We start from the raw sequence: 14,016 nt of genomic DNA on the forward strand, positions 1-14,016 counted from the left end.
CAAAACATCATTTGTTTCACACAAAAGGAAATGCTTGCAACTAGGGCTTTATACACATAAGCAAATAATGCATTGAACAGATGTTTGAGTTTGGGGTTTCTAAAGCAACACTGTGCAGAAATAGCAGCTAACTCCTTTTAAAGCCTGCTAGCTTTTACTGGAAACATGACTACAAATGGAAACACTACTACACATATTTCCAGTCCAGTGTGTAGTCAGAGGAAACAGATCCTTGGGTGGGATTCATCACGGCCAAGTATAATGATTATCACCACATGGTGACTTTGACAAAGCTGGTCCTGATTTGACTCACTGACCTGGTCCTGCATGGGTCACAAACTAAGCAAAAGTTTATGACACTGGGCAGCGAACCTCTAAAAACACATCTCTGTTAAAACCTGTCTCTGGTAAATGTGGTGGCATCTGCTAGGATCGATACAACATGCTGATGTGTTTTGTAATCATACTCAACTGATGCTGATATGTATGTCATTTTCATATGGATGCACTTGCTCAAATGTTCACTCACGGGGTCACTGATTTCTACTTTTTAAATGTTAATACGGCTCACTTTGTCCCCCCATCACCATGATATAATTCACAATTTTTCTTATCTTAAATTTCAGTTTTTAATAAGTGATGGTGTGACAAATACTTTTAAATAACTACAGGACTTTTGTTAAAAATATTCAGCCTTAAAACATGCACATATTGTATAATTGCTCCTCATTTTGGGGCACTTTAACTGTAATATTTATAGTCACAGAAATATGCTTATGCATACCTTCATAACATCAAGAGCATGTACAACTGAAGCTAATCCCCTTTTGCCCCCTTTTAATCCCACCCTCCCAAAGCTACTTCATAATGATCTCCCCCTGAAAGGTAAATCAATTATATAATGACGACAAAAGAACCGTTTTGTCATAAAATGGTAATTAGTTTGGGTCCTGACCTCCCTCTTGGCACCTCGACTCCCCCAGCTGAGGACCGGGGCAGGTCCGCAGTCCACACTTAACGACAGGCAGGCGTAACACACTGGCTGAGCATTGTGGGGCCTTTGTCTTCATTCAGGGGGAGATGAAGTTCTCGCCGCCACGTTTATCAATCATAGAGGGGCTCCAGCTGTTCCACGGGCTTCGGCCTGGCGTCAACAGCCGGCCTTACAAATTGTCTGTGAATAGCAAGGAAAAAGGACCCCCACCGCGCACACACACACACACACCATCATGCACACACAAACAACATTAGCATCAACATATATGCACCGCCATAATATATACTCATGCATGGAGCAGCATCACATGTGCACCATTCACTTTGATGCAACCACAAACATACAAAAGCTTTCATTGCATGTGCAGATGCACCGGAATAACATAATGCCTCCTATTGTTCACGTCTGGTGACAAATGTTTCTCTACAGCCTTTTCACAGACACGACCAACCCTGCCGTCTGCTCAGTGCAATTACAAGATGGATTAACAGCTCTTTCTAACGCTGTCATCATCACCTTGCATGCCTTGGAGGAATCTGAGGATGCTGCATTCCTGGATGACAATCACGTCCAATTACAGCTTAATGAATGAAGGAGAGACATATACTACCGAACAAATCAGGCATACCCAACCACTCTGAAATAACTTGTAGTTTTGAGGGCATTTTTTTGTTTATAGATCCTAAATATCGACGGCTCAGCGTGTCAAAGATCAACTAGCCTGCAAAATCAAATCCTGCAAGTAAAGAATTATTATTGTGTGTTTGCATGGGTGATTTGTAGGCTTTCACTGACATGAAAAGTTGCACATGTCAAAAATATAGATAGATGAACATAAAAAATTAGTTTTTCTCCAAGGTCAAATAGTGATTGCGTTGTTACTCTGACATGCCACGGTGTCAAAGCGATCTGCACTCTCACTTTTTCATCATATTCTCCACATCAACAAAACAGCAAGACAATGAAGTGAAGGAGACAAAGAGAGAAAGAGAAAACGGGAGAGAGGAGAGAAGAAGAAAGAAGGAGAACGAGAGAGGGATACAAATTGATCGTTTGGTGGCGAGATCAGTCATAGTCATCCTGGGCGGATGGATGAATGTCTTTGATGGCCACTGCAGGTTCAGGCAGGGAGAGTGTCTGAAAACAAGAGAAATTGGTTTGGGCCCTCGGGAGGGGAATCAATGTGTGAGGGGCATGTAAGTGCTGTAGTGTTGCTTTGTGCAGGGCTATGGGGGTTGTCCAAAGTTTGAGGGGTCTCGAATGTGACGGCTGAATTCTCTTTTGAAATGTCCGTGTTTTGTTTGCTTTTTTTCAAAGAGAAACTTTCTGAGTTGAAATGTGAAGACTTTTAGGGTCAGTTTCAAAATTTCTATGTACATTAAGCATGTAAACAAGCCGGTTTATAGCAATTAGACATCAAAACTATAAATCAAAGTTAAGCTGTAGCTAAACCATAGAGGTTGTACCTGTAGACTGTGATGTAAATATTATTTTCGATGTGATGCCCATCCTTTTGAGACTGTAACATATGGAACCAGATGTTACCGCTAAATGCCACCAAATCCTACACACACAAGGTCTATCATTTTTATGAGGAAAAAAAAAACTTCAAAAGACAGCGTGGCTTGTTATTTTCTACCATATTTTGCTAGCAATGCAAGGCCCTGGGCTTTGTTTTAACATTGTGAGACACAAACGAAACTGGGAGTTTGGGGATGCTCCACTGGAAAATTGCAATCATCAAACAGTAACTTTTTTGCAACCTGCAAACTATTGTTGGCCAAAAATGCATATGTTCTAAATACTGAGAGGGATGTCTGCCCTGCATATCCCCCAAATCTACACTTATGTAACAACAACAATATCCAAAGCCCGACTGGCTGTGTTTATACACTAAATTTTGAATGAAGTTAACAGATTGATTGAATATTATTTGACAAAACATATCTTTTGATAATATTACATTTGCACAGAGCAAACATAACAGCAGTAAGAATATATTGATCTTTAAGCCAGACATTTTATTTAACCCATTCATTTTATTCATTTGTGACAAATATGTATTTCTAATGTATATCTAAATATATCTAAGGGCTATTCAGGTATATCATAGACATTGGAGTTCACATTAACTTTGGCTCCTCTGACACCTGCTGTCCAGCAGGCCCGAGGAGGTCAGCAGCTGGCACAGACACCATCTTTCATTTTTCTCTTTTATGGAAAATCTTGCAGCTCCAAATGATGTCCCTTCATCTCCTTCAGGTTGTGGGGCCGCAGTTTTTAATCTTTGAGCAGCGGTAGTGGGCGAGGAGGTGGTGGGGCAGTGTTGCACTAAGAGTGAAAGAGCCAAAATATAATCTATCTATATCTATCTGGCTGCACTCACAGGGTTTTTTCACACTAATGGCAGTCACTGTCTCATTCAGGGTGGCAGTAATAGAGTTTTATTAACTGATTAGTCTCTATTTTCAGGGTGGAAACAAGAATCAAAATCTCATGCTAGTTAATGGGGCCATTGTGACTTGAATAGTTATATGTGTTGGATTATGATTTTTCTGCCAGACAGTCTCTTTGAACGATGATGCAACCGACTGTCACGTCGACTGCGCTCTGGTAATGAGTCATATGACAACTCCTGGGGTTTCTCCTAACTATCCAGGCAAATGTCAGCAGTCTACCCCCCATTCCCTTTGATGACCTATTAAATATTATGAGGACCCCCTCCTGCGTGCACTGTAGTCTCACTCATATCAAGATGGTGTTTAATGCCCATGAGACAAACAACAGACAGATTAAAGCTATTATACTCTGCTGCACTCCCACATTCACCCTCTGCAAAGTGGGGTTGTGATGAGTTGTTTAATAGTTTTGTGGCTTAAAACCAGTTTATGCAGTAAAGCATGATGTTGGGTTATAAACGACGTCTGACAATTTATAGTACAGCAGTCTCTCAAAACAAAAGGAGACTTACTGACCTCTGCAGCAGCTCCGTCTCGCAGCGTGTCGCTCTTAGAGGACTTACCTCCCTCTGATCCAGTAGTTGTTATTAATAAAGCTACTGAAACCTAATCAACTTCAAATACTGCTTGTCAGAAGGACAATATATTAAGACAAATGATGATTTTATTCACAGCCAAATGACAGGCTTCAAATTTCTCGAACATGGTCATTTTCTGGCCTGTGAGTCAAGTATAAGGAGCTAATTATATGACGATCTGAGCAAAAATAACTTCTCATTTTCAAGAATAATGGGAAAGAAATGTTATAGATTAATGGCACTATTTATCTTTTTTAAATTTCTGTCTTTCTCTGGTGATGGCAGCACTCCCCAAGGAAAATATTCATAAAATGAAATTGAAGTCATAACTTAATAGGTTATTAAAATTTTTGAATGCATATCACTTCTCCTTTTGCAGCGCTGTAAATTTAAATTGAAGTTTGTGGCGTTCGAGACACCGGCAGGAGTTTTTTATGGTGGCACAAGAGAGGGAGGACATGCATCTCTGTCAGTGGGGTATTTGCTATTCTAATTTTATGGCAGGCCAGATTATCAGGCAGGAATGTCAGTGTGCGCAGGCAGACTGCTGACAACACCTCAGCCCTCAGCCATGTGTTTCCATTAGACAGAGCCAGCGTCCAGGGGTTTGTTCCCTCTATTATTTTCTATTTCTGTCTTTTATCTTGATTTAAACTGAGACTTTCTGCATATTCCTCTCCTGTCATTTCTCGCCTACACCCCTCGCACTTAGACGCTCGCTCTCTTTCTTCCCTCTTTCCCTCCCTCCTGATCTGCTATTTCTCATTCCCATCTCTGACTACCGCCGCTCCTCAGGGGGGCCGAGGTCTCAGCAGAGACAGAGGAGACAGAGAGAGAGACACGACACAAATCTCAGGGGGTTGAGGTAGAGCATGTGAAGGTGGGACACCTATCTTTAGCCTACTATGTATGTATGGACACAGTGCCAAAGAAGGTAAGATGTATGGAGGTGATTGAAAGAGAGAGGGGGGAGTGATGGAGGCACACCCCCCGCCTAGATGGATAGGTGGGAGGGGATTTTTTCCTCAAGGTCAGGGGGCAAATTTATTTATTTCCCTGGAAGTTACAATGAAATTTTACTGAGTACTTTGCTCTGATGATGAGAGAGATCAGTGGCCATAAATTTGTCTTGCCATTTGGTTGCCAGTGATGAACCATTTATTATGCCGCCTTCAAGGACACAGCATGGTATTTGTATGATAGTGCTATTCTATGTAATGATATCCATTTCATTGTGCCATATAACACAAATGAGAAAATTAAGAATAAAACTGCTCGGTGCAGAGCAGGTCTAGCTTTATTCATAGCTATCTAATGGGATATGTACAGTAAATGTCACATGATATTTGTGATGCCCTTGTCCTGGTTTTACACTAGCGGTTAAAATGTTGATGTTGTCTTGCCTTCGGGAAGTAGCAAGGGCTTTTGGGAAGTGCAGCTGAGTTTTGCTCGAAGAATGAGAGTATAACAGACACTCCCATTCAAATCAATGTAGCAGGACGGTCAGAGCGGTGGACATTTTTATGTGTGCTGTTGCCAGTGCAACTGTATTGGGCTAACTTCAACCAAAGACTAATAAGCAATCTGTTACTTAAAAAAGTGATTGTAACTGATATTCTCCTGTTTTTGTTGCCATTAATTTCATGTTTGTTGGAAACTGAAACGGTAGCTCCAAAGTAGTAGGGAGATCCTCAGCTCAGTGGACCGCAAGTCAAAGACTGCTAGGATAAATAGCATACAGATCTGCATGTTTTCACATCTAACTCACTGAATTGGGGGTTTATTTTGACTGGATTATAGTTTTGTTAAAACAGTGAACTAACTTGATGACTAACAAAGTGAACTAAGACAGTTTTGGTGAAGGTGTTTCTTTTCTTATCGAGTTTGAATGATGTGCGTTTTATGATGAGTTAAATGTTAGCTAGGTTAAAGAGAGAAACTTGGATTTGTGTACGCTTGCCCGAAACCTGGCCCCCCCGTAAAGCTGCTTAGCCTCAGCTTTCAATATTTTTTTGGTGGCATTTTCCCCATAGACACCTCTGTAAACGACACATCTGTAAAACTTGATAGCACACCTCCAACTGCAAACAAGGTCAATTATAACTCTTGTATGAATTTTAGATCCATGGTGGTTTTAACATCTGTGATGTCATCACAATGTAAAGTCTATGAGTGGAGCGTAAACTCGTGGGCATGGCCAGTAACAGAAACACTTCTGCACAAAGTCAGTGGACCGCAGACTGCACAAGTAAACCTGGAAGCTAGAAACATATTCTGGCATATGCACCAGGTGAACAACTCCATGAGAATGGACAGGCACCAGTTCTGTAACTAGTTAGTGTGTCACACTTTACAGCCCCAATGATGTGTGCTGTCATCATAACAACTTACAACAATTGCCATTTTCTTTTGTACTAGACAAATGACCACTGCAAACCGTTCTTTTTTTTTCCACGTTAATAAAACAAAACACTGCTGTGAATTTGATATCTGATAAATAAGATAATAGGAAACCACTTCTGTTAACAACACATTTAGCTCTTGTTTGGTTTCTCACATTCATCATTCACAAAGAATAGAGCTCTTGACTGCACATTTGTCCCCTTTTTGTGCTGCCTTTCAACACACAACAGACACCTCCAGGGTCCCTCAGAGGGCATGATGAACTAATGCTCTTTATTGATTGGCCATTTAAATGCCTCTTGTAGCCTTGGGAGTATGTTAATGCCATGAGGCCCATTCTCCCGCTGCCCCGTGGTCCCCTGGGCCCTTGTGTGTATTCCTCAGTGGGCTATCATGGGGAGTTTATTAATGGTCAATTACTAATATCTGATGAGGTTCATTGTGTTACGATGAGGCCGTAACTGTGCATCTGTCTCTCCTGCTTTGCAAATCACAACAACACGGAGGCTTTTGCTGGAAACCAGACACCAGATGTTAGGGATAAAGAACAACATACCATTATTTAAGTGTCTGTGGCTCTTATGTGGGTTTAATGTCATTTATTTGACTTCTTATATCAAGTGATGTGTGTAGTTTTTGCTTTGGGGCCTGCAAAAGATACCTCTGGGAATTTGCAACAGTAATTTTTGATTCCTGTTTTGTGATCGCGCATGGTGAAAACCTTAAAGTAGAACATATTGGAGCGCTCACACGATCCTGACCTGTTTACGCGGAGGAGACTTGATAGGCTGTCAGGCCCCAAGTGGGGAGAGCGCCCTGAATGAGACGAGGCATCCTTTGACTGCTGGGCTGATATTTGTGGATAATAAAAGGAATAAATCAGACAATGGGGCTGAATATTTCATTTGTTATCCATATTCCTTATGGGAACAATGATACAGAAATGTAAAAACAGCAATTTCCCACCAGCCCCTGCTGGGATTGTGCCAGAGCAGAAGGGCTGTTTTCATGTCTGAAGATAAAGTGCATCTTTACCAGCCTATTCTCTCTGGTATAAATCTAACAGGCAGCTTATACATTACCTGTTCCACTGCAACATGGTTCTGCATAAGTATGTTATTGTAATATGTTATTATTCCCAAGTATTTTCCTCTTCTTACTTCCTGTCTGTCAACGTGTCTCTTTCTCTTTCTATAACCAACCCTCCTCTCTTCCTTTCATGTCCTCTATCTGCTCTCCAGACGACAATATTCTATCTCTGGGACTTTGGGGTCGGCAGGATAACTTGTGATGACATTATAATGACCCTCACTTTTTGCTCCTTCTGGTGAGAGATCCCAGGAGTTATCTGTCCCTCTGCTGAGAGGTGAAGATTATCTCAATGAAATGGGCCCGTGAAGTGATAACCAGCGTGCATTGTGGGCACCCGGCTACTTTACAAATGGCAGAAAATAAACACATTAGGGTAGAGTAGAGGTACTGTGCTCAACTGGCTCTGGTCCCAGACTCAGGCAAACTTTGGAATGCAGCTTTAAGTGTATCCCGACGCTGATAAGAAGCTATTTAGAATGTATATTAAACGGAAAGGGATACTAAAGGGAGTCAAAGGCCATGACGCATCAACATAAATTTACATGCTATAAAACTTTTGTCAACTTAAAGTGGAAAGTGATAAGTTTTAAACTTTTCAATTCTACCACCACCCAGCATCTCCAAATGGTATCACTGTTGACGGCACTGTCGAGAAGACTAGCAGGATGGCTTTCCATTTTCCTCAACTAGCAACTAGACAAGTGATCAACACTAAACAACATCATCAACACAAACAACATTAAAGAGAGAAGAAAAAAACATGTTCACTGAAGAGGTGAAGTAATTTTGTAATGGTTTTAGACAGATATATTTTATTTGTTTTAAAATGAAAGAAACCAAAACTGATTTTTACCATTGCTATGAACTCCGTTCATTGCGGATCAACTACATTCAATTGCTTTGAGAAATAACTCACTAATTGATTATACAATGTGATGTTCATTTCATAGTCAATACAGTAACTGTTATAGTATCGTCACACACAGATCCACCAATAAAACAATGGACATGACGTAAAATCATGCCAACAACACTGGCGCAATGGTTGACGCACTTCCTTTTGAGCCGTAAATAGATCCTTAATCTTTCCTGGGAGATCATACGAGGAGGCAGGCAGAATTGCATAGTGAAAGTTAACTTAATAACAAATCAATTTTTACACAGTTTTTTCATTCTTCTATAGTGATTACGTGCAATCAACATTAAATTCCGAACTAAATGTTCAAACAAAAAAATATCTCTGGAGGCTTTAAATCACCAGTGGGCACTTTCCTAATTTAACTCTGCAACAAACTGATTCCAACTTCTGAGAAAATCATGCACAAATGTAAATATTGCTTTTAAAATTTATCATGCCCATACTGAATGCAAGGCAAAATGCAGACGGCAATGGTCCCGACAGTAAACTATTTGCACCGGCCTCCGATGCCAAGAAAAAGGCCTATTTGGTAGGCTTTTTATGCCAACTCAGCACTCTGTCCCATAGCGTCCCGTCCCATCTGTCAGTGAACCCTTTAGTGGCGGGGAGCATGGGGGTGGCAGGGGCTGAAAGCAGGGCAATTGGGATCAGTCTGTGTCCCACTGCCATTATCAGTTTTGCCCTGACAACACATCTACTTTTCACTTTCACCCCACAAATAGGGGAGGCGGAGGGGGCCTTCACAGAGGCAGTGGCAAGAGCAGGAGATGACGGACATGAAAATGAGCTTCTTTTTTTTACCCCCTTCACTGAGTGGATGGAAGAAAATGTGGTGTCATATCTTGTCAGAGCTTGGCTCATGGCCAAGAGGATATTCATGCTAAAGTACATCCAGCCACCTCTCTGCTTCTGATTTCACTGTTAAACAAGATGAACAGGCAGGAAAGTGCTGCTTGTTACAATGAACTCTGTGATACTCAGAGGCCAGCACAAATTAATCAAAAATATGCTGTAGTGCAAATGTTTGCATTGTAACTTAGGTTAGAAACTACAATAACAACATTTTAGATTTGAGTGACACTTATTAAAGTTTGCAGTACATGTCAAACATTACTGCAATGACATCCTCTCCTCTCTCCAGCAAGTGTCAGGTGGGAAGATTACTGTTTTATATAATTCACCATAAAGACTTTCAAGTAAAGGTAGCAATAATAATAACAATAATAAGTGTGTCATGCAATTTGTTCCGTCCTTGATTCTATTAAGTTTATCAAAATGAATCATGTGACACATTTAAGCCAACTCTGGTGCAATACAGCACATGAAAACATTTGAGTTCAATATTATTGCCTATACAGTCCCTTACAAATAAATCAAAACATGTGCACATCTCTCTTGACCAGGTGTTGAGCCTAAAAACTGGGATTTCTGTCTTCCAATGGACTCACAACACCGTTAAACACTCCCTTTATCACATTGGAAAGTTTGACTTTTTGAGCCCATATTGGCTCAGAGGAGTCAAACAGACCCAGGTGTGTGTAGACCCACCAAGGATTAGCACACACCTCTGTTCTCATGCATTAGATACCTACAAAAAGGAATTACAATTAGCATATAATCTGCAAAATTATGAGTCAGTTATTCATGTATAATAATCAGGAGGCCTGGCATCACATGACCAAGGCGCTAACATAAGTTAAGAGGCAGCAGTCCACATAAGGATGCAGGTTGAGGTGGTAGACGGGTCACAAAATACACAACTTTCCTCCAGGAGTCCGTTGTTTGAAACTATGTGAAACCAAACAAACTTTGAGCCATTTTAAGGCACCTTGTCACCATGTTTCTTTTCCTAAACCTAACCCACGTGACTTTACTTGCCTAAAACAAACCTACGTAACTTTCTGTTAAGTGCGTGATGTCATTCGTTGGGGGGGCTGGTTAGTTAAATATCGTACGAACCGTTGTATGAGGATATGTTGCACACCTCCAAGCCATAAAACATTAGCAATAACACGTAACAAACTAACATTGAAATTTAAAAAAACAATTTAACAATGTTGATATCACCTTTACAAATAAATAAGCTTGATTGTGGGTTCATCAGTATCTACCAACTGAATTTTATTCAATAAAATCAAGGAAAAAAGAAGAAAAAGAAGAAAAAATTATAAGTATTAAAAAATAGCTATTGAAATGTAAATGTAAAATAAATTTTATAAAATGTACTTTTAACAACATTGGAACTAACCTCCCCCCCCCAAACAAACCATTATTTATCATAGAATACACAATTGTAATTGTACTAATGTTTAAGTATCTTTCTTAGTATTTCCTGTGTTTTCTTGAAGACACCACAGGTGAAGCGGCTCTGCCGAGTGATTGGGATCTACAGTGGGCAGAGGTGTGGGCGAGGGGCCGCTCTTCTGATCATTGATGACCGTCAGCCAGCGCAGGCCTCTGGTGATATGTGGGCCCTCTGAGCTCTGGTAGCCCCGCCACACCACACCCTGGGGTGCAACAAATATCAGCATTGTAATTTCACGCCTGTGATTATTATCGCGAGCTCTATCTCTGACTGGGAATCCTCCACCCATCCTCTTTAGTCCTCCCAGCTGAGATACTGTTTAACAGCCTCTCCCCTGGACCTGTGCATTCAGATATACACACATACATACACAGACACATACACACACACACACGCGCATACACGCACGCACACACAAACACCCACAATGTTTTAATGTCTGCCCTCCATGGGCCCGTTTTAGGCTTTCTCATTTCTTCTTCTCCCATCTTCTGTTAATTCACCACCATCTGCCTCAGCATCTGTTTGAGGAGCTAGAAAAAAAGTGTCTGCCATTCCGGAGAAAGTCTATGCTTTTTCTCGCTCTTGTTCTTTTTTTTTCTTTTTCCTTTTACTTCTTTTCTCGATTCCTCACCCTCTTGCCCATTTAAATGCCAGTGGCAGCATCCTCTTCAGTCTTTGTCTGGCCTTCTGCTCCACCCCCTCTTCTGACTGGCCCTGATTTAGCATAATCTCCAAAAAACCTTGATCCCTCCCCCTCAGCCCAAACACACACACACACACACACACACACACACACACACACACACACACACACACACACACACACACACACACACACACACACACACACACACACACACACACACACACTTCATCTCTGGGCAAAAACTCGTCCTCTCATCTCACCATCCCCTGAGAATGACCGTCACATCTTCTCCATATAAAAACACCTTATTTATGTCTACAGTCAACAGGAAAGTGCAAAGTAGTGTCTCACTAAATTTGTGACAAAAATGCTTACTCACCCTCTTAAATAAACATTTAGAAAATGTTACAGAAGTAGCATGCACCAGGATAACAGTGGTTTTCCCAGGCCAACAGAAAATAAGGTGAGTTTTATGAGGAGGATTAAAGGAAGATGCTACCTGCTCCTAACCGTCAACTCCACCCCGTTAATCCATCCATCCCTGCACTATATTTAACTGCTTCCAGAGCCATTTTCCTCCCAGTCTTTTCTTTTCTGCCTCCTGCCTGCCTTCCTATCTTCCTTCTCTCCTTTGAGGTTTTAGGCAACAATAGGACTGTCCACTCCACAGCCGGCCTGAGCCACAGGATCTGTCCCTGCCAGAAGAGATTACAAGCATTCTTCAGCCCGGCCCAAGTCGTCGTGGAAACCTGGAAACCTGTGATGCTGGGAGCTTTTCTGAGGACACTTTTCTGAAAGTGTCTGCGCATTTTAGTGGAGTTTTTCATTGGTTTTTATTGTGACAGGGACATGGAGTTTATAAACAGCGCGTCATTTTTATTAGAGAAGCGGAACAAGCCTTAAAGGGACTGTGCGAAATACTGTGCGAGTATTTGATTTTGATTGATTACACTTAATTATGAAGAAAAATAAATAAATTTGTCCTGCATTCCAGGACACTGAGTATTAACACATTTCACATAAATACATAAAAAATATGTGAAAGAGTTGATTTCCTGGGATGCAGGACGAATTTCAGATTTTTCTTAAATGAGGTTTTTGGCTTTTGCCTTTATTAGATAGGAAAGGTCCAGCATGGAAGGGGGAAAGAGGATGACATGCAGCAAAGGGCTGCAGGTTGGAATCAAACCCGTGGCAGCTGCAGCAAGGACATAGTACATGGGGCGCCCGCTCTTCCTTGTGAGCTACTGGGTGTTCCCAGATTCTTTTCTAATAATACACGGTAATTAAATCAGATCAAATACATTCTGCATGTTGCATAGAGCCCCCTTAATGTATAAATTGTCTTGACATGGCTCTTAACTGAGACGGTAACTAACAGCTGACTGTGCTAACAACAGAAACAGTGCTGACAGAGCTAACGGTGTTAACCGTCGGGGAACTGGAGGGTAGACGCCATCCCAACATCAGCAGTAACCATCATATAAGCACTGTGCAAAGTGGAAGCGTTAAGTTAACCTGTGGGATACACACATGCAGCAATGTGCATGTGTCGCAGGACCGGCTTACAACAACAAACCACAAAGAAGCTCAGATTACAACAGATACAGAGGTAACGTGACTTAATTCTGTAAATCTTTACATGGCAAACAGTGATTTGCTGCTATAGTAGTGCTCTGAATGTCACACACAGAACCTTTAAACGCATTTTTAGTACATTACCCAAGTGTGAAAATGAGCTCTTGGCTGCAGGGAAGTGAGCACCCTCCTGCTAAACACAAATGTAGCAATATTTTGTGTTTACTGCTCCTTTTCTGCGATTTTAGATGAAATGTGATTTTTATTTTCAGTGATTGTTACCTCAGGTTAGCTATCTAGGGATATTATGTTGATAATTGCGTGCAATGAGAGTGATAAAATATGTTTTCTTGCTTTCTCTGTAACTACCATAGCTGTGATTTGCATTTGATCACTGCTTTCAATGATGATTATGGTATGGCAGCTACAAATCTTAAACACCATGACATTATTTGTCTACAAAACGTGCATCCTCGCAGCCCTATTTTCAACTCATTTCTGTTTGTATTTTTTTTCCATTTCTTCCTGTTGTGTTTACATCTTAAAAGTGACATTCATCCTCTTGAGCCCACTGGGACCTGCAGTTTTTATTTACGCAGTTCTTACAGACGGCAGTAAAAACCCTCCACTAACACTCCAGGCCGTGCCATAGGCGAGAGGTATTAGTGTCATCTAATTAAATACAGGCCTCTGCTCCCTGCTTCCCCTCAGGCCAGCACGGATTGGACAGCTTTGTGCAATATGCTAAAACATATGGGACGATGCTTGGGACTCTGAATAGACATGAGATCTTTGACACTGCAGCCACTTCAGATAATTGTGATTATAATACCGTTTCTTCATCGTACTATTATTATATTACCCAGCAATTCTGTCTGTGGGCAATGATATCCTCCCTCTCTCTCTCCCTCGCTCTCATTTCCACATTCTCTGTGGGGAGCTTTTGTCTGATAAGTTGTCACATTAAGTGCTAACTTTTGGGTGATCGCTGGGCTTTTCTTTCTATCTCTTTATGGCCAGACCCTCTAATAGCTGT

At 41.2% G+C, this 14,016-nt stretch overlaps 1 long non-coding RNA gene across 2 annotated transcripts in view; it reads right to left on the reverse strand.

Annotated features, from left to right (window-relative positions):
- Positions 1–924: 924 nt before the first annotated feature.
- LOC148187685 (uncharacterized) overlaps positions 925–14,016 on the reverse strand; it is a 105,781-nt gene continuing 92,689 nt past the window's right edge. For both annotated transcript variants that reach the window (XR_015778410.1, XR_015778411.1), the window contains one exon: positions 925–1,174. This is a non-coding gene — a long non-coding RNA (uncharacterized LOC148187685). The remainder of the gene's footprint in view (positions 1,175–14,016) is intronic.

The sequence above is a fragment of the Plectropomus leopardus genome, chromosome 13 (assembly GCF_026936395.1).
Source record: "Plectropomus leopardus strain MGB_pleo_1.0 chromosome 13, ASM2693639v1, whole genome shotgun sequence".
NCBI lineage: Eukaryota > Metazoa > Chordata > Actinopteri > Perciformes > Serranidae > Plectropomus > Plectropomus leopardus.